This window comes from Eumetopias jubatus, unplaced genomic scaffold (assembly GCF_037043125.1).
Source record: "Eumetopias jubatus isolate StellerSeaLion01/CBP00866 unplaced genomic scaffold, mEumJub1_p1.0 scaffold_16, whole genome shotgun sequence".
NCBI lineage: Eukaryota > Metazoa > Chordata > Mammalia > Carnivora > Otariidae > Eumetopias > Eumetopias jubatus.
In genome coordinates, this window is record NW_028274822.1 from 57,794,988 (window position 1) to 57,814,176 (window position 19,189).

The 19,189-nt window shown below is 41.2% G+C and overlaps 1 protein-coding gene across 1 annotated transcript in view; it reads left to right on the forward strand.

The window, feature by feature from the left end:
- Positions 1-19,189, forward strand: part of PTPRM (protein tyrosine phosphatase receptor type M) — an 824,025-nt gene that overhangs the window by 254,517 nt on the left and 550,319 nt on the right. The window lies entirely within an intron of this gene.

Here is a 19,189-nt window from a genome sequence, read left to right on the forward strand (position 1 = left end):
TTACTGTTGCTAGGACTTCTAGTACTATGTTGAACAATAGTGGTGAGGGTGGGCATCCTTGACGTGTTCCTGATCTTAAGGGAAAGGCTCTCAGCTTTTCCCCATTGAGGTTGATATTCGCTGTGGGTTTTTCATAGATGGATTTTATGAACTTGAGGAATGTTCCCTCTATCCCTATACTCTGCAGAGTTTTAATCAGGAAAGGATGTTGTATGTTGTCAAATGCTTTTTCTGCATCAATTGAGAGGACCATATGGTTCTTCTCCCTCCTCTTATTAATGTGTTCTATCACATTGATTGATTTGCGAATGTTGAACCACCCTTGCATCCCGGGGGTAAATCCCACTTGGTCATGGTGGATGATCCTCTGAAGGTATTGTTGGATCCTATTAGCTACGATTTTGTTGAGGATCTTGGAATCCATATTTATCGGGGATATCGGTCTGGAATTCTCCTTTTTGATGGGGTCTTTGCCTGGTTTGGGGATTAAGGTAATGCTGGCCTCATAGAATGAGTTTGGAAGTTTTCCTTCTGTTTCTATTTTTGAAACAGCTTCAGTAGAATAGGTATTATTTCTTCTTTGAATGTTTGGTAGAATTCCCCAGGGAATCCTCTTGTTTTTCGGGAGGTTTTTGATCACTGTTTCAATCTTGTTATTGGTATTGGCCTATTCAGGTTGTCAATTTCTTCCTGTTTCAGTTTTGGCAGCTTATAGGTTTCCAGGAAGGCCTCCATTTCATCCAGATTGCTCAGCTTATTGGCATATAGTTGTTGATAATAACTTCTAATAATTGTTTCTATTTCCTTGGTGTTAGTCGTGATCTCTCCCCTTTCATTCATAATTTTATTAATTTGGGTCCTTTCTCTTTTCTTTTGGATAAGTCTGGCCAGTGGTTTATCGATCTTATTAATTCTTTCAAAGAACCAACTTCTAGTTTTGTTGATCTGATCTACTGTGTTTCTGTTTCTAATTCATTGATCTCTGCTCTAATTTTAATTATTTCTCTTCTAATGTGTGGCTTAGGCATCGTTTGTTGCTTTTTCTCTAGTTCTTTAAGGTGTAGAGTTAGTTGGTGAATTCGGGATTTTTCTTTTTTTTGAGTGAGGCTTGGATGGCTATGTATTTCCCCCTTAGGAACACCTTTGTAGTATCCTATAGGTTTTGCACCAATGTGTTTTCGTTCTCATTGATTTCCATGAATTGTTTAAGTTCTTCTTTGATTTCCTGGTTGACCCAAACATTCTTGAGCAGAGTGGTCTTTAGCTTCCAAGTGTTTGAATTTCTGCCAAATTTTTTCTTGTGATTGAGTTCCAGTTTTAAAGCATTGTGGTCTGAGAATTTGCAGGGAATAATCTCAGTCTTTTGGTATCGGATGAGACCTGATTTGTGACCCAGTCTGTGGTCTGTTCTGGAGAAAGTTCCATGTGCGCTCAAGAAGAATGAGTATTCTGTTGTTTTAGGGTGGAATGTTCTATAAATATCTATGAGGTCCATCTGATCCAGTGTATCATTCAAAGCTCTTCTTTCCTTGTTGATTTTCTGCTTAGATGATCTGTCCATTGCTGAGAGTGGAGTACTGGGGTCTCCTACAATTAACGTATTGTTATCAATATGACTCTATTTTGGTTTACAGTTGGCTTATGTAGATGGCTGCTCCCATGTTGGGGGCACGGATATTTACAATTGTTAGATCTTCTTGTTGGATAGACCCTTTAAGAATGATGTAGTGTACTTCTGTGTCTCTAATTACAGACTTTAGTTTAAAATCTAATTTGTGTGATCTAAGAATTGCTACCCCAGCATTCTTTTGAGGTCCGTTGGCATGGAAGATGGATCTCCATCCCTTCTCTTTCAGTCTGGATGTATCTTTAGGTTCAAAATGAGTCTTTTGTAGGCAGCATATGGATGGGTCCTGTCTTTTTATCCAATCTGCAACCTTGTGCCATTTTATGGGAGCATTTAGGCCATTCATGTTGAGAGTAATTATTGAAAGATATGAATTAACTGTCACCATGTTGCCTGTGAAGGTGTTGTTTTTATAGATTGTCCCTGTAAATTTCTGTTGTATATCACTCTTGAGGTCTTTCTGCTTTTATAGAAGCCCCCTTAATATTTCTTGCAGGGCCGGCTTAGTGGTCACATATTCTTTCAGTTTCTGCCGGTCGTGGAAGTTCTGCATCTCTCCATCCATTCTAAATGAAAGCCTTGCTGGGTAAAGTATTCTTGGCTGCATGTTCTTCTCATTTAGTACCCTGAATATGTCTTGCCAGGCCTTTCTGGCTTGCCAGGTCTCTGTGGATAGGTCTGACGTTATTTTGATGTTCCTCCCTCTGTACATAAGGAATCTCTTCCCCCTAACTGCCCTTAAGATGGTTTCCTTGGTTTTAAGATTTGCAAGTTTTACTATTACATGCCGGGGTGTTGGCCTGTTTTCCTTGATCTTGGGAGGGGTCCTCTTTACCTCTAGGATGCGAATATTTGTTTCATTCCCCAGATTAGGGAAGTTCTCAGCTACAATTTGCTCAAATACATCTTCTAGTCCTCTGTCTCTCTCCACTCCCTCTGGGATTCCAATTATTCTGACATTGGAATGTTTCATGGTGTCACTTATTTCTGTGATTCTTTTTTCCTGGATTCTGAGTTCTTTTTCCCTGGCCTCCTCTTGTCCCTTTTTATCTATTATATTGTCTTCCAGGTCACTTATTCGTTCTTCTGCCTAGTTACCCTAGCTGTTAGATTATCTAGATTGGATTGGATCTCATTGATCGCATTTTTAAGTTCTGCCAATTCAGCTTTCATTTCTGTTCCTAGAGTCTCTATGTTGCCATTAATTGATTTCTCCATTCTAGCTATTGTCTTCACAATTGCTAGCCTAAATTGCATCTCTGACATTTTTGTTATATCTGCATCCATTTGTAAATCTGCAGCATAAGTCATAATCTCTGAGTCTTTTCTATTTGGGGGCTCCTCCTCCTATCATCCCATTGATGAGTGTTTGAGGGAATGTATAGAGTCCAAATTATTGACCAGACCCCAAGCAAGATGCACCTGTTTTCTTGGGACCTTAGAGTTGCTGGCCTCTTGTTTTCCCAGCCTGTCTTCTGGGGAGGGGCCTGCCATGCTGCTACTCAGGCAACCCTGATTGGATGGGGTTGCCCTGCCCCCCTTTGACGGCTGATGGGCTCAGCGGGAATCAGTTTTTGGGGCTTTTGTTCTCTGGAGGCTTTCCCTCGTGGCTTTCCGTGTCTCTTCCATGAGTCAGAGCAGAAGAGACCATTTCCAACCCTCTGCCTCAGAGCAGAGGGACCGCAGTCTGTTCTTCAGTGGGCTCTCCAGGCCACACTGTCTCCGTTTCTGTCCATGCTGCTATAAACTGCAGCATCCTGGGTTGTACGCCCCTCCGCAGTGCCTCCAGTCCTGCCTCCAAGTCAGGGCACATCTCTGCCCTTTGTGCTTCTAAAACCGCCAGCTGCTCCCAGTTTGCTCGCATGACCCCATTGCTCCTGGTTTCCGTCCCGGGGGCTGCCCTAACGTCCTTTCCCCACCAGTACTGGTCTGTGTTTCTCTGCCCCGTCCCCAGCGCATGAGGCTGTTGCTCACCGGCGATTTAGGATCCCCACGGCCAGCCTCCCTCCCGCTGCCATTTATCCTCTGATATCTGCCCACGGAATCATGGCTCCCCACTTTGTACCTCGAAACCAACCGCCTGCGATTTTCTGTTTGTAGAGATCTAGATCTTCTTACATCTCAGCCTGATTTCGAGGGTGCTCAGAGTGGTCTGGTAGATATCCAGCTCAATTCTGGGGACCAGTTGAAATAGGGTCTCCAACTCCTCCGCCATCTTTCCTTCCAAGTGATAATAAATGTTAAGTACAGTCTAAGAACCTTCGGTAGTGAACTTCCATTCCTCCAGTCTGTATAATGTGTTTATACTGTCATCATCTTACATTTCCCTTTTACATCTTTTATAAGACCCACAATACATTGTTTTACCTTTTTACAATCTCTTAAAAGAGATTTAAATAATAGGAAAAAATCTTGTATATTTATCCACGTAGTTACCATTTCCGGTGTTCTTCATTCCTGTGTGTAGATCCATATTCTCATCTGGTATCTTATTTATTTATTTATTTATTTTGCCTAGAGTACTACATTCACTTATTACACTCTTTTGGGTAATGAGTTCTTTCAGCTTTTGTATGTCTGAAATGTTTTTTTTTGCCTTCATTATTTTTGAAGAATATTTTTTGGTTATAGAATTCTAGTTTTAGATTTAGTTTTTCTCTCAATATTTTAAAGATGCTACTCTACTGTCTTTTCTCTTGTACCATGTTTGATGGGAAATCAGTTTTCATCTTTATCTTTGGTTCTCTACTGTAAGTATTTGTCTTTTTTCTCCTCTGGCTGCTTTTAAAGTTTTTCTGTTTATCAGTATTTTGATGCAATTTGGTTATGATTTATCTTGACATATTTTATTTATTTATTTTTTCCAGATTTCTTGTGCTTTGGGTTCATGAACTTCTTGGATCTTTGTGTTTATCTTCAAATTTGTTTTCAAGTTTTCATCAAATTTGGAAACTTTCACTATTATTCCTTAAAATAATTTTACTCTCTGCTCCTCTTTATTTTTTTGCTTGGGAACAGCAATTATATATTTATTATGCCTTTTGTGTTCTCTTGCCATGTTTTCAAGTTCACTCATCTTTTATTCTCAAATGTCTAATTTGTAGTTTTTCCAATCCAGTGTAGTTTTCATCTCCTACATTGTCAGTTTCATCTCTAGAATTTCTACTTTTTTTTTTAAGTCTTCCACATCTACTTAACTTTTTGAACATTTAGAATGTAGTTATAATAAGTATTTTAATGTCCTTGTCTACTAGTTCCAATATCTATATTTTGGGTTCATACTGATTGATTGATCTATCTCCTCATTATGGGTCCTGTTTTCCTGTTCTTTGGATGCTTGATAACTTTTGATTGAATGCCAGGCACTGTGAACTTTACATTGTTAGATACCAGATATATTTGTATTCTGTAAATATTGCTCAGTTTTGTTCTGGGATGTGTTACGTTATTTGGAAACAATTTTATTCTTTTTCATCTTGCTTTTAAGACTCATTAGGTGGAACTGAAGCAGTGTGCCATCTGGGTTTACTTTTCCTCCATTACTAAGGCAAGACCCTCCTGGGTCTGCACAATACTCTGTGGATTAAGAGCTTTTTCCAAATGACTGGTGGGAATATGCACTAAGAGAATTATCCAGAAGGGTTAGAGGTGACAGTGTCCACACTGGGCATTCTTTTTCCAGGCTTGTGGGTTGTTTCCTTATGTGCTTGTGTTGACAAGTACTCACCTGAAATGCTCAAAGAGAATGCTCTGTGGATCTCCAGAGCTTGCTCTCTCTTTCTGTGCAGCTGTCTTTTCTCTGTTACCCTGTTCTGCAAACTCTAGCTCCCTTGACCTCTCTGAACTTTCTCTGCTTAGTCCCTTCAGCCCAGGGAATCTGCTGGGCTCTACCTGAATTCCTCCTACTTGCCTGCAGCCTGGAGACTCTCCCAACAGAGTAAGTTGGGGTAGTTACAGGCTTCATTTCATTTGCTTCCCATCTTTCAAGCATCATTGTCCTTCCATTTGCTGGAATCCTGTGTCTTATAAACTTGTTTTGTATATTTTGTATGAATTTTATTTGTTTCACACAAGATGGTTAATTTGGACCCCTTACTTCATCTTTGTGGTAAGCGGAGTTTCCCTCTCCAGTGGTTTTCAGATTTTAAACATGGAACCCTTTTTCCAGAGTCTCTAATTGGACTACCATTGCCTTTGGAAAATGCCACTGTAGTTAAGAGAGAAGGTTGTGTCCTGTTAACTAAATAGTATTTCTCTGAAGTGGTAATCCTTAGAAGCAGGAGTCTCAATGTTGGCATGGCATGTAGAGTTGAGATCCTCCAGTCTAGTTGTCTTCAAACTAGAAGAATTGTTTTTAAACAATAATGTACTCCTCTCATATACTCCCACACTTATAATTTGACATACAGAGTTTTTCATCCTAAGTTGCAATATGTGTAAAGGATATAATTTCCAATAAATTACAAAATTGACATTCAGAAATAAAATGTTATAATTATTCTTTTAAGTATATCACCTAGAATCTAAACACCATAGTAATTTGAAGTCCATTACTTTCATTTTAAATCATGAACAAGTTTTCTTTTAACACTGAGAAATTTTACATTCTTTCTTGTTGATGTCATACTTTTATTCCACTTTCGCTGCTGAATTTATTTTCAACGTTGTATGTTCGCTTCTGTAACACATTTATGGATCATCCTATTTTGTTTATCTACATCGAAATAAACACAAAAATTAAATTAATACTTTTAAAATTTTTCTCATGACATTAATTTCTATGTTTTAAAAGCAAATCCTTCTGGATTCAATTATAATTGTCATTATAATTATCTGTAGCACACAATTGAGCCAAACAACATAAAGATATAAAGAACTATTAAATAGCATTTCAACATAATGACTGAAATTTTATTTGAAATGCATCTCTTTGAGAAGAGAGGGTCTTTTACTTTTCCTTGTTAGTCTTTTTACCTGGGTGATAATTATTTACTGATAGAATAAGACTGGGTCAGTAGATCGTATTGATAATCCAAGGTAAATTTAACATTAAAAACATGCAGCGGTAACTCCTAAAATATTTACATAGCATGTGAAATTAGTTGATATAAACATAATGACATATAACTAACGTACGTAATTTATTTGAAGTTTTGTGAATTTCAGAGACAACTGTAATTTTTGCATGGGGTGGATATATAACAGCATTAAATACCATTTTGGGCTACTTTTGTACTACTCCTGCTCTTTTGTAGTAATTGACAGTTTGACCGCTATATGAGCCTAAACCTGAACAATGGATAAAATACAAGATACGGTTTTTATTATAACAAAAAGATTCCTAGCTTTGTGAAGGATTTTAAATGATTCAGTTTACAAAATGATTTCTCTGCTGTTTTTCATATCTACTCTGTGAAATAATACATACCTATGTAGGGATGCACTGTGGCTGTTCTGTTGTCCTGTAACAGTATGATGGATAGAACCATCTCTGGTAGGATAATTGGGGTCACACTGTAAAATTGGACTTGTCTTTGTACCATGTGATTCTCAGAAGTCATGAAATTCGGGCACAGGTCCAGGGCAGTCTGTCATGCGCTTCTCTGAGCAGCGTTAATCTCCCTGCTGGTCTTCACTTGGAATGAGTTGCAGGGAAGTCAGTAGGGACTGAGGCTACTGACCTCTCTATCTGAGCGCTTAAGGATGAAAAAGCCTTCACGCTGGAAAGGAATGCTCTGCTGTGCCGATAGCACCAGGTGGAAAATGCTGTCTGTCCTTAACCTCACACTCGCAGGTCAAATTGGTCTAGGGATTTTATAAGTAATTCTTAACTTCCCCCAGTAGGAAATTAGTTTGCTTTTGTCTTGGCCAACACCCTCTTTGGAGGAAGTTTTTAACGTTGTCTGGGAAAGATATAACTTAATTTCTGGGGACTATGATTCTGTACAACAGTACTGTTTTTCCTAAACTAACTTGGTTTTTATCTACTTATTTTTTTTAAGAGACTTAAAAAAAGAGAGAGAGAGGGAGAGAGACTTAGGGTGAAAAGTAGTTCAGAGACTGAAGAAAACATTACCCATTTCCTTGGCTAGATTTGGGTATTATTGCTTCTCAATGAGAGCTTTAAAATTTATGTAACCACATTCACTTTCTTTACTTCATTCCATCTTTTGAGAGCAATTTTGGCTCCATCCTAAGGTAAAATTCATCGCTCCCTTCTTTGTACCTCATCTTCCCAGGCACTGACTGACATCTTAGTGCCTATGACACTTAGGTGGACTTTAATGTATCTTGTCTTCACCCTCTGGACTCTGGGTTTTATTTATCTTTGTATCTACCATAGAACTTGGCACATGGATTCTGGGAGATAATAAATAAAGAGGTCCTAAGTACCTCTGAACCCTTGCTTGTACTTTGTAGCTGTGATATCTTGGGGGCAGCTACCTACCTTTCTGGAGTAGGTTTCTGCACCTCAAAGTGGAAAATAATGATACTAAACTGCACAGAGAGTTATGGTCAAAGTTAAGTGTCTAGGAAGTACTTATGCCTGTGCCCGTGAATGTTCAGTTAGCATTAACTGCCATCCTGAGTGTTAGGGATGGCGGCAATGCGGGAACGCATGTGTGCTCAGTACCGACTTCTATGTTGGAATATGCAGAGGGAGCAAGCTGCTGCTGTGGGGGATTCACGTTCCAGTCGAGTGACACACAGGAACTCATGGCAGAAGCACGGTGGGTGAGAGGAACACAGGAAAACTCAGGAGCAGAAGGTTTAGTTCTTTTTAAGGTTAGGGTTGAGAAAGTTTCTCAGGAGAGATGAGGCCTGGGCAGTGATCTGAGGAAAGAATATCAAAGTTTTCTAGACGGTCAGTGAGGCAGAGCAGAGATTAGAAGCTTGAAGGATTTCAAGTAGCACTTTTAGGGTGTGATATTGAAAAGAGAGAGGGGAGGGAAGTCGGAAGCAAGCCCTCCCACGAAAGGCAGCCAGGAGCCACGAAAGAGTTTTCTGAAGTGTGGTGCGCCATGGTCAGATATTAATTTGTGAAAAATTAATGCCAGATGAGTCCCCATTTCCATTGGTGAAACACATTGCAGTTTTATCCTTGTCACTGCACCTTCTACTAGCATGAGGCAGTACAGGATCCTTCTGGAGAAGAAATAGGTGGGTCTCCTTTGGTATGTCCACCTGCCCTCCCACCCCCCCCACCCCCCCACATTAGCCACATGCACCCGGATGAGCTCCCTGGCTGGTGCAGGGCCTGCTCAAGGGGAAAATGCAATACTGTTTCTGGATCCTAGCTACTGCAGTTCATGCCTCTCAGTTGCTGTCACCAGCTAAACCAAAGGTAGTTATCTTAGAATGCAGTCTTAGAATTCAGAGGGTAACCCCCAAAGCTACTCACTCTATACAGTTAAACCTGCTGCTTTTATTTTGGTGTGATTCCTGGGGGAAGAATACTTAGGACCTGTCTGCAACAAATACTGATCTTGAATTAGAGGAAATGATGATGACAGAGCCCCTAGGTCTCCTGCTGGAAACTGGCCCCTTCAAGGCATCCCCCAGGTCTGAGAATTCTTTCCCTGGGGAGCTCCACTGCCTCCGTGCAGAAATGTTCCCTCTGAAGCCTCCACTCTTCTCATGCTGCCTGGCTGCCGATCCTCTGGGCACAGCCGCTTCTATCAGTGACTCTTGTGGTGAGTCCACTGTGGCCTGTGGGAAAGGGTAAGCACTTTCCCTTTGGCTACTCTGTCTCAAGTGTTGGTCAGGCCCTTCTTGTCGATTCTTGGTGGCAGACCAGGCTGCCATTTACAGTGTGACTTTGCCAGAGGTTCGGCTTCAGTGGAGGGTCATGCAGCATGGGAGTCATGCAGCAGGTCAGGGCCTACTTGTGGGGGCTCCTGCTGGCTCCAGCCTGCCTCTAGTGACAGGGGCCAGCTCCCCTCCCACAACTATGAACCTTCCACAAGTCAGCCTCTCCCAGTCCAGACTGAGGGCACTGTTGACTCTAGAAAAGAGAAGGTCTTCTATAATTCTGGCTCAAATCCTACCTCCACATTTCCTGCTAGGACTGATCTCAGTATAAGTAATGGGCAGAAAACCCATCCAGTAGTGATCCCTGGGACCTTGTTCTGGCTCTGTGGCCCTAGCAGGGCAATTTCGTAATAACCCAGCCATGAACACACTACCCACAGTCTGGATTCTTTGGAGATCAACCATAGCTGTGAGGTATACGAACAGTCTAACTCTAAGTTGGGCCGTTCCTTTTCACACTGTGTCACCTAGAATTTAGAAAAATGCCATGTGACACACAAAGAAGGCCTTGTTATCCAGGGGGTTAATGTTTTAAAGCAGCCTATGTTAGGTGACTATGTAAAGTAGCGCTTTGCTTATTTATGGAACAAATGGATGGAGATAAGATAGAGTATTAACATTTCATAGATTTATGTGCTTGAGGTGTGCTTCCACTTATATTTCCTTCCTTCATCAAGTAATTTGTTTCATTTATATTTATTGGCAACACCCTGCCCATGATCTGTACTTTTGAACTGTATTTTCTCTATGAATTTTTTTTTTTTTCCTAACCAGTTTAATTGTAGGCATATATATGTAGAGCTATTGAGGCAAACTCAGAAAATAAAAAATAAAAAGAAATAGTGTGCTTCAGAATGCCTGTCCTGGGCTATAATATGGAAATATTCTCTCATTGAGTTTGGTTTGAGTCATTATTATGATTTCTAGTGACCAAAAAAGGCAACATTAGTAATAGAATTCATGAACTTGTGTTTGACTTGACAGTTTCTGGTCTGAATGGTACTTTATAAACTATGTACTTAGAGAATCATATCTATAGTTTTGCCAGTAGATAGGTTAACCAAAGAATGTTGCTTATGACATAAAGGTATGCACAAGTAAGTATTTCTAGGTGGGGTTTAAGTAGCTGAAGCTGTTGATTTGATGTGGTTTGTGGGTGAGATAGAAATGTACTTCCATTCTATTCTTTATTGTCTTTTTTTTTTTAAACAAGCAAAATCTTCATGGACTGCCTTTGCTTTTGTCACTACCCTTACACTGAAGTCTCTCAAGGCCACCGTGGACATCAAACTGTCAATTCCAACTGCCTCAAATCCCTTTTGGACTGAAGAAGGATATAAATAAATGGCCAAATGCAACTTAATCTTCTCTTAATTTTCAGGCCCCACCTGCTGAGATGCTCAGCCTCTTGGGGCTTCCCTGACATTGCATGCTTGTGTTTGTGTTTCGGCATCCCACTCGGGCTCCTCAGGTTCTTTTTCCCTCACCAGCTGTCAGCACATAAAGTTTCCAGAGCTGGTATGCTAGGTTGTTTTGACATCACCACTCACACTTTCTCTCCTGCCGTACTTTGCTGGGGTCCAGCTTGACTTCCCAGGGACAGTTGCATGTGTGTGAGCCTCTGGGCTGTCCGTGCAATGTAGCATGTTTAGCTGCATCCCTGGCATCTAGTAGATGCATCTCAATGTATAACCCTCATGGCAATCACAAATTTCCATAGACATTGTAAAAATGTGTCTGCCGGGTGATAAAACTGCCCCTGGTCGAGGACCACTGTCTTAATATCCCTCACATTTATAGTGTCCATTCTATTTTCAGTGCCTTATTCAGGCCTTGATATTTTGGTGGGAGCATCTAAAGCTTGCCCTGCAAGACCTACTCTTGCCTCCTCTCTCTACAAAGACAGCATGGAGGAAGTTTACATGATAGTGTTTACACACATGAAAGCAGTATAGAAACTTCACGAGTACAGACTAAGAAAACAGAAGAATCTCATGTAGAAGCAGGAAAAGGGTAATGATTTCACACATGATCAGTTCCACGGACAGTTCTATGGACTGGATGTTTGTGTCCCCGGCCCCCAAATTCATATGCTGACACCATAATCCACAGTGTGATGGTATTTAGAGATGGGGCTTGGGAGGTAATTAGGTTTACATGAGGTCATGAAGGTGGAGCACCCATGATGGGATTACTGCACTAATAAGGAGATAAGGGAGCAGCAATCACCCCCTCCCCCACTGCCATGTGAGGCTATAGCTGGAAGATGTCCCTCTGCAAACCAGGAAGAAGGCCTTACCAGGAACTGAATTGGCCAGCGCCTTGATCTTGGACTTCCCAGCCTTCAGAACTGTGAGAAAGAGATACTTGTTTAAGCCACCTGGTCTATGGTATTTTTGTTACAGCAGCCTGAGCTGACTAAGACAGATGTCCATGGGGTTGGCCCTCAGCAGGCCCTCAGTTGTAAATTCAAGCTTGGACCAAAGGGGCCCTGAGCCCTGCCCCCTAGTCAGGCCTGCTGGCTAATCAGTCTGTATTGGCCTCTCACACTGGTCTGCATAAGAGTCTCAGCAATAAATGCCCCCAAGCCCTCCCTCTCTGACATCCTCTATCCCCACTCCTGGCCACTTCCACGTCACTGCTCAGACAAATTCCTGTTTTCATACAAGCATCATGGTGGTTCCCCATTCTCCTTCCCTGAGGCCAGGCCATAGCTATTCTCCTATGAGCATGACCTGGACCCTGCTGTGGGTTGGCCTCACTTTCCTATGCAGCACTTAATGTGTGTAGCATCAGTGTTCAGAATAAGCTCTCTAGAGGAAGTATGATTTCTCAGTGTTCTGTTCTGCAAAGCAATGTGAGTGTGGATTGTTGTTCACCAGTCATGGTAGAACCATGAACAACCATGGTGGTCTGATGGTCCGTACCAACCAGTCCAATAGCAGTTGGAAGCTGTTGCAGTTTTGTGGTGGTGATTATTTTGTTTTGATTTTTGCCCAATAGCGTTCTCTTCCTTTCAGAGAAGAGATTCACATTTTTCTTTTTTTTTTTTTTTAAAGATTTTATTTATTTATTTGAGAGAGAGAGAATGAGAGATAGAGAGCATGAGAGGGAAGAGGGTCAGAGGGAGAAGCAGACTCCCCGCCGAGCAGGGAGCCCGATGCGGGACTTGATCCCGGGACTCCAGGATCATGACCTGAGCCGAAGGCAGTCGCTTAACCAACTGAGCCACCCAGGTGCCCGAGATTCACATTTTTCTTTTAATTCACTTTCTTGCTCATTTTTAGGGTTTTCTTCTCATTTCTTTTTCTCCCCTTTGTTTTCAGTAACTGGCAAGACTAATCTTTCAACAGGGTACATTTTTAAATTCAGTTGTACATTATATTTTCCTGTCTAATTACTAAGGTTAACAGCTTTGCCTTGCCATTTATAATAAAACAAAGCACAACCTCAGATGTGTCTCTCCCTCTTGGGATGTAGTAAAAGGAGAAAGACCTCATTGTCCCAGCATGCTTTGCCCAAAATGACTTAGAGCATGTTAGGTTCCTGCTGACAGGTGAATAGACGCTGGTCCAGGAGCTTTGTGGGAGGGCTGTACTACTCAAGATGGCACTGGCCACTTCCTGGGGCTCCTGGATCGCTACTGTGCTTTCCAGACTTGGGTTTTTCTTCATAGAACTGTGCCAAATGCTTAAATGTGTCTGGCTCTCTGTTTTAAAGATACAGAGATATTGATCTTCTCTTGTTTTCAGTTGATATAAGGCTTAGTGTCATTTTACATGCGGTGGTTAGCAGTACTGCTGGGACCAGGGTCTCTGCCCAGCAATTAAAGGAGGAAATTGGCTAGGAGGGGGTGGCAAAGAAGCAGATACTGAACTTAATGGCGTTCCTAATTTAGTTGCAGTCTGTCTTGAAGAGAATAGAGATGAATTGCTAAAGCCCTGGTTCCCAAACTGTGCCAAGTCACCGTGGAGCACTGCAACAAATTTACAGGGGTATTGTGGGATGTTTACATTGTCAAGAGAAACACAGCAGTATCAGCTGGACAGCATGCTGTTGGCCTGAGGGTACCATGAAAAAAATCACTGAAATACTAAGACTGCCACGAACCGAGAAATCTTGGGAACTTCTGCTCTAAGGGAACAGTGGAGGTCCTTTAAAGCCAGGTGTTGTGAGGGATGGTGGAGCGGCAGGAAGGAGGGCAAGGAAAAGGGAGAAAATGCAGACTTGGAAGTTGAGTAATTGGGTCAACATGACTTTAATTTAAAAGGCTTCTGGTTGGCTTTTAACCACTGATAGATACAGTGCTCTGGACTGGAGACTCTTTATGCTTTCTCTGCTGTGTGAGACCTCACACTTCTGTCACTGCTGGTCACCACTACCCTAGACCCCTCAGACCAAGCACTCCACCTCTTTATTCTTAGCCCAGCATTTGTTCACTCACTAAATATTTATTGGCTACCACCTACATGGAGAGATAACAGTAAGCGGAACAGATGGGAATCCCTGATGTCTTTGAAGCTTAACATTTTTCTGGAATAATATCTAATAGGGTGTTATCGATGCTTACCATGAGCCAGGCATTGTTCTAAAAGATTTGCATTTATTAACTCATTTAATCCTCATAAAACTTGTTTCATAAGTGTAATCATCATTGCCACTTACGTGTGTCTGGCATAAGGGTGACTCTCAGACCATTTTGTTGCTCCTACTCACTGGACTGCATCCTCACTAACTGATAGCAGACAGGCACAACAGCAGCTGAAGGAAATGTGCTCCATCCATCTGTTTACATGTATCACCATGGGATGCTCTGATAGGGTGGGAGGAGCCTGCTCAGTCTTACCTCGCAGCAAACTAGACACTTTCCATTGTCTAAAACACGTTCTGAATGTATCTTCATCTCCATGTGTGACACTTCTATTTCAGACTTAATGGACGCTGCATTAGCAGAATGTTAGGCCTTTACAGTGGGCCCGTCGCCTGTTAATGTGTCTTTGGAGGGTTTGCTCTACACACCGCATGCTGGGGCGGGGGGCGTGTAAAAATGGCAGTGCCACCCAATCTTCCCTTCCGATCATAACAAAGAAGGGCTAGCTTGTGAGTTGTCATCCAGTGAAGTCAAGTGCCATGACTTCAGAAACGTAAACTTGACATACTACAGTGGTTTCTTTCCATATGTTGCCAAGCTCAGTTGTTTCCTCAAAAAGCAGAAGTCAGCAGAAACTAAGAAAGTAAGGATGTTGGATGGTTGTTGGTTACATCAAATGAAATTTCCATGAAATAAAAAAAAGCTCATGCTGTTACTGTCTTTCCCAGAATGAAAATAATATTTGCTCATCAGAGAAAATACAGAAAATCATATAATACAATAAAAGTAACTCCAGTCATAACATCCAAAGAAAACAACTCTTTAGCATATTTTCTTTTACTCTTTTGCTTAGCAATGATATGCTTCCCTTCCTTTACTAAAAATTTCCCGTGCATTGGCTGTATGCAGGGCATCATGGTTGCACTTTGGTGTAAAGTCTCATAGACATGTTTCCCATTAATATGGGTATAAAGAGAGGCAAAATATTATCTCCCTAATGTTAAAAAAACAAACCCAATACTTCCCCTCAACCATACGCCCCCTCTAGTCTGCCACCCCCCCTTTTTCCTCACAGCCATGAACTTGATTTAATTAAAGATAGCTGTGACTTATAGCCCTTCTCAAATTTTTATTAAAATTCACCTAATAGCAGAGGCAAAAGAAAATCTGTCCTGTCTTTGCCCCTCTGCTATAATACTTCCTAGAGCTGTGCTCTGGTTTACAAATCTCTGTCCTCTAGAACAAATTATTTGAGCTTAGGGACTATGGCTTATCCATCTTTTTAACCTTGGAAAGTGGTAAGTGTTCAATAAATGTATCCATCTCCTTTTCATTAGAGCCTTGCTCTAGGGCATCAGTGCTCTTGGCTGGGCACAATTACTGGGTACCAAGGATCCCCTAGACTTTTAACAACACAAACCAAAAGGGAATAAACCCCCTACACTGAGCCATCAGGGAATCTGAATGCCCCTTACCAGGACCCATCTGCGTGGTTGTACATGTGCCCCTGACAGTGCAGGCATATCCATACCGGATACATGGGTCCTGAGGTGTTCCGGAAACATGCCTTCCTCCTGTTGTGGACACTGCGGATCAGTCACCTGCCAACAAACAGCAGACGTAATCTCATACTGTACAGGGTGCTTTACCAGATGTGTCAGGGTTATAGAGAGAAGCCAGATAGATTACATGACCACAGCCATTTATAATCCAGAGCAGTGTGACAATGGCTGATGCAACCTGGCAGATGATCTGAATCATTTGGGCAGTCCTAAGACAATTTTGTGAGTGTGTAAATATGAACATGTGTCTATAACATTTACACTTCATGCTTACTAAAATCATATGGGTGCAGGGATCTGGAATTTTAAAGCTTCTCTCATGGTTCTGATGAGCAACAAGGTTTAGGGCCTACTGAGGTTGCGTTCATACACTAAGAAAACTTTGTGAGAGGGGAAATCGAAAGTTGAAAGCAACAGAACTGTAAAACCCTTCAAGGAGGCCCTTTCCTGATACCTCCTCATATGGGCAGGGTCTGGCCTTCACCCCTCCTCTAGCAGGCACCTTGTTCCTGAGTTCTGCTTGAGCTGGGTTGAGGGTGATTGAGAGCATCATACCATACATAGGGTGGGAAGAATGCTCTGTTTTTCTAGACTGAAATAAGAAGTAAGCAAGACTACAGTCATGAAAGGATTGTTCAGTGCAATGGAGAAAGAGTGTTTTGGAAGCCATGTAGGAAAACTGGAAGTGGGACCAGCTGGTACTATGGTTGATATAATACCTGTGCTCCTTGTATTTAGTGTTCTCAAAAAGGTAAATGAAGTAATCGGCATGAAAAATATTTGTAAAAGACAGAATAATTACATAAATGAATGATGGAATTCTCTAAATACTACAATGATGAACCACTTTTCTTCTTGTGTCTGGCCTCCAGTAAATTCCAGCACTTCCTATTCACTGCTGCTGAGTCCCACGGTACCAAAGACGTGCACGGACTGTCAAGACCAAATTGTAATTTGGGCCCCTGGGTGGCTCAGTTGGTTAAGCGACTGCCTTCGGCTCAGGTCATGATCCTGGAGTCCCAGGATCGAGTCCCGCATCGGGCTCCCTGCTCGGCAGGGAGTCTGCTTCTCCCTCTGACCCTCTTCCCTCTTGTGCTCTCTATCTCTCATTCTCTCTCTCTCAAATAAATAAATAAAATTTTTAAAAAAGACCAAATTGTATTTTGAATTCAAAATAAGATAACTTTCCTATTATCTACCATTTGGATTATCTGTACCATTTTTATTATAAATAATGAAAACCTGAATATAGGTGATGATAATAATAGTGATATCTTTGCGAGGATGTGCATGGTTCAAAACCCTTCTGTGTTGAGAGGAACAAACAAAATAATATATATAAATGTTAGACAGCTTTGTGCATAATATTTTCAGGACACTGAAAACCTGAGTACATAATAATTATACATTTGCCTGCCTTAGAATTCAAGATGACATTCTCTTCACATTCAAGATAACAATAGATGCATATTTTATTTCCAAGAGAATGCTAGTATGTTCTACCTTAGCTAGTTGAGGTATTTGTATTCCAGAGATAGGTGGTCAAAAGTAGATTTCTAAATGTAAAGTGGCATTTTTATATCGTTGGTTTGTAGATAAGTGGAATATCCATTGAAAAATTACATGTGTAAGTAGCCAAAACACGTGTTTGTATTATGTTATTGAAATTTTAAAATGTTGGCTGTGAGATCACTCTTAAAGATATGTCAGCGTGACACGTAAATCTTAAGAAACTCATAAAGCATCTGCAAGAGCATTTGTAAATCCCTTGAGTACATGCAGTTGTGGGTCTCCTGAAGTGCAATTCTTTTAGCAGGTCATGGAGAGGAAGAGCAAAGACTTCATGTGGTACTTCTCAAATTTTTTATTTTTTAGTGGGAACCCACATTTCCTTTGTGCCCCACCTGTTTTATTGCCAACCCTGTGCTTCCAGTGGGGCCCTGCTCCAGCTGCAGGAGTGGGACATGTCACACCGGGCTGGCCAGAGCCTCAGTTTCCCCCAGCCATAAAGGTTAGTTGGGAGGTAGGATGTTGCAAGTCAACATCATCCCATCTCTCTGGCCTCCACTACTTACTTAGAGACTGAGTTCACTCGGTTAGGCTGAATCATAAGACTTATGTCATAGTTGTTGGAAAACAGGCTGTTTCCCACTGGCCTTGAGTAGGGAGGAGATAGGCCTGTTGTGGTTGCCAATTATTCTGGCTGCGACAAGGACAGAGCTGAATGACAGAGATTTCAGCCAGAGGCATTGTTTGAAGTGTTTGAGTCCTTTTCACCTAGCATCTGGGAGCATTTTTATTCCTGGATTTGTTAGTTCTGTGACTCTATGTATTTCCCTTTTGGATTACCCTAGTTTGACTTGGATTTTCTGTCTCCCCTGAAGAGAATAGACACTGCATTTTGTTTATGGAGTGAGGTGTGGAATGCATCCTGAATCTCATCTCACTTCTTAAACATGTCAACTGCAGTGATAGGATTGTAAGGGACTGACTTGGATATTTTAGGCAAAATTGTGGGAAAAGGTGGGGGAGAATTTAAGTTTCTTGAAGGTTCTAGAAAATCACAATCTTCAATCTTACATACCCCTTTTGTTTTCAACAAGGGCTGGATTCAGTTGTCAACTATTGATTATCGTACTAGGAAGTGGAGCAGTGGTCTTAAATATTGCCAAAGGTTATTTATATTTTACTTTGTAATCAAACCCATGGGGAGCAACTCTGCCTTCCTTTTCATGCCGGCCTTATGCCAACACAAAAGTATATTTATTTCTGGATCGTTCCAATTAACATTCCAGGCAGGATTACTGACTGACAGAGGAAGGCTTCTTGAGTTTAAAATTTTGTTCTGGATAATTTACAAGGAAAAAAATGTACATGTGATTAGTTAAGAAATAAGTTAAATTACGTATTAGAGGACATGTGCACGAATAGTCACCTTTGAAGGTATCGTATCTTGAAGCTTTTGGGAAAGATATCTGTGGTCTGTGAGAATTACTTCACAAGTCTATCTCCAAAAGTTGACAGGGAAGGTAATCCAAATTTTTCACTGTTCTGGCAGGACGTAGGCTGGAAAAGCCATTGGCAATGTGTCCATTCTTTTCAGGCATGATTCAGCTTCCCGACTTCGAAGCTTGCTGTAGCAAGAAATTGACAAATAGTCAGAAATGTGCCTTCCGTGAAGTGCTTCTGTGATGTTGTGTTTTGTTCAAACGATGGATTGGCTTTATGTAGAATAAAAGCCATTAGAAACATACGGTACACCAGTTGGCTGCAGAATTTGTTTGTTCTGTTGTAACTCCAGAAGCTGCTACTGTTTGGCTTTGACATGCCCTTGAAAATCCAAGATGCTTTGGTCAGTGTGTTTGTTGCATTAAACTTTATATAAATTTTATTGGAACTTTTGTTGTGTAAGACAGGCTTTACTTCTTCCTCCTTTTTTTTTTTTTTTTAGTTTCAAGTTGATCTGGGATGAAAGGACGAGATGCAATTTGTAAAGTACAGGGAAAGTAATTGGAGAAGCTACATGCAGGAATCAGGCTTGTTATTTTACAGTCACATGGCATTATTTTAAGATTCTCGAGTGGAAAAGCAGATCAT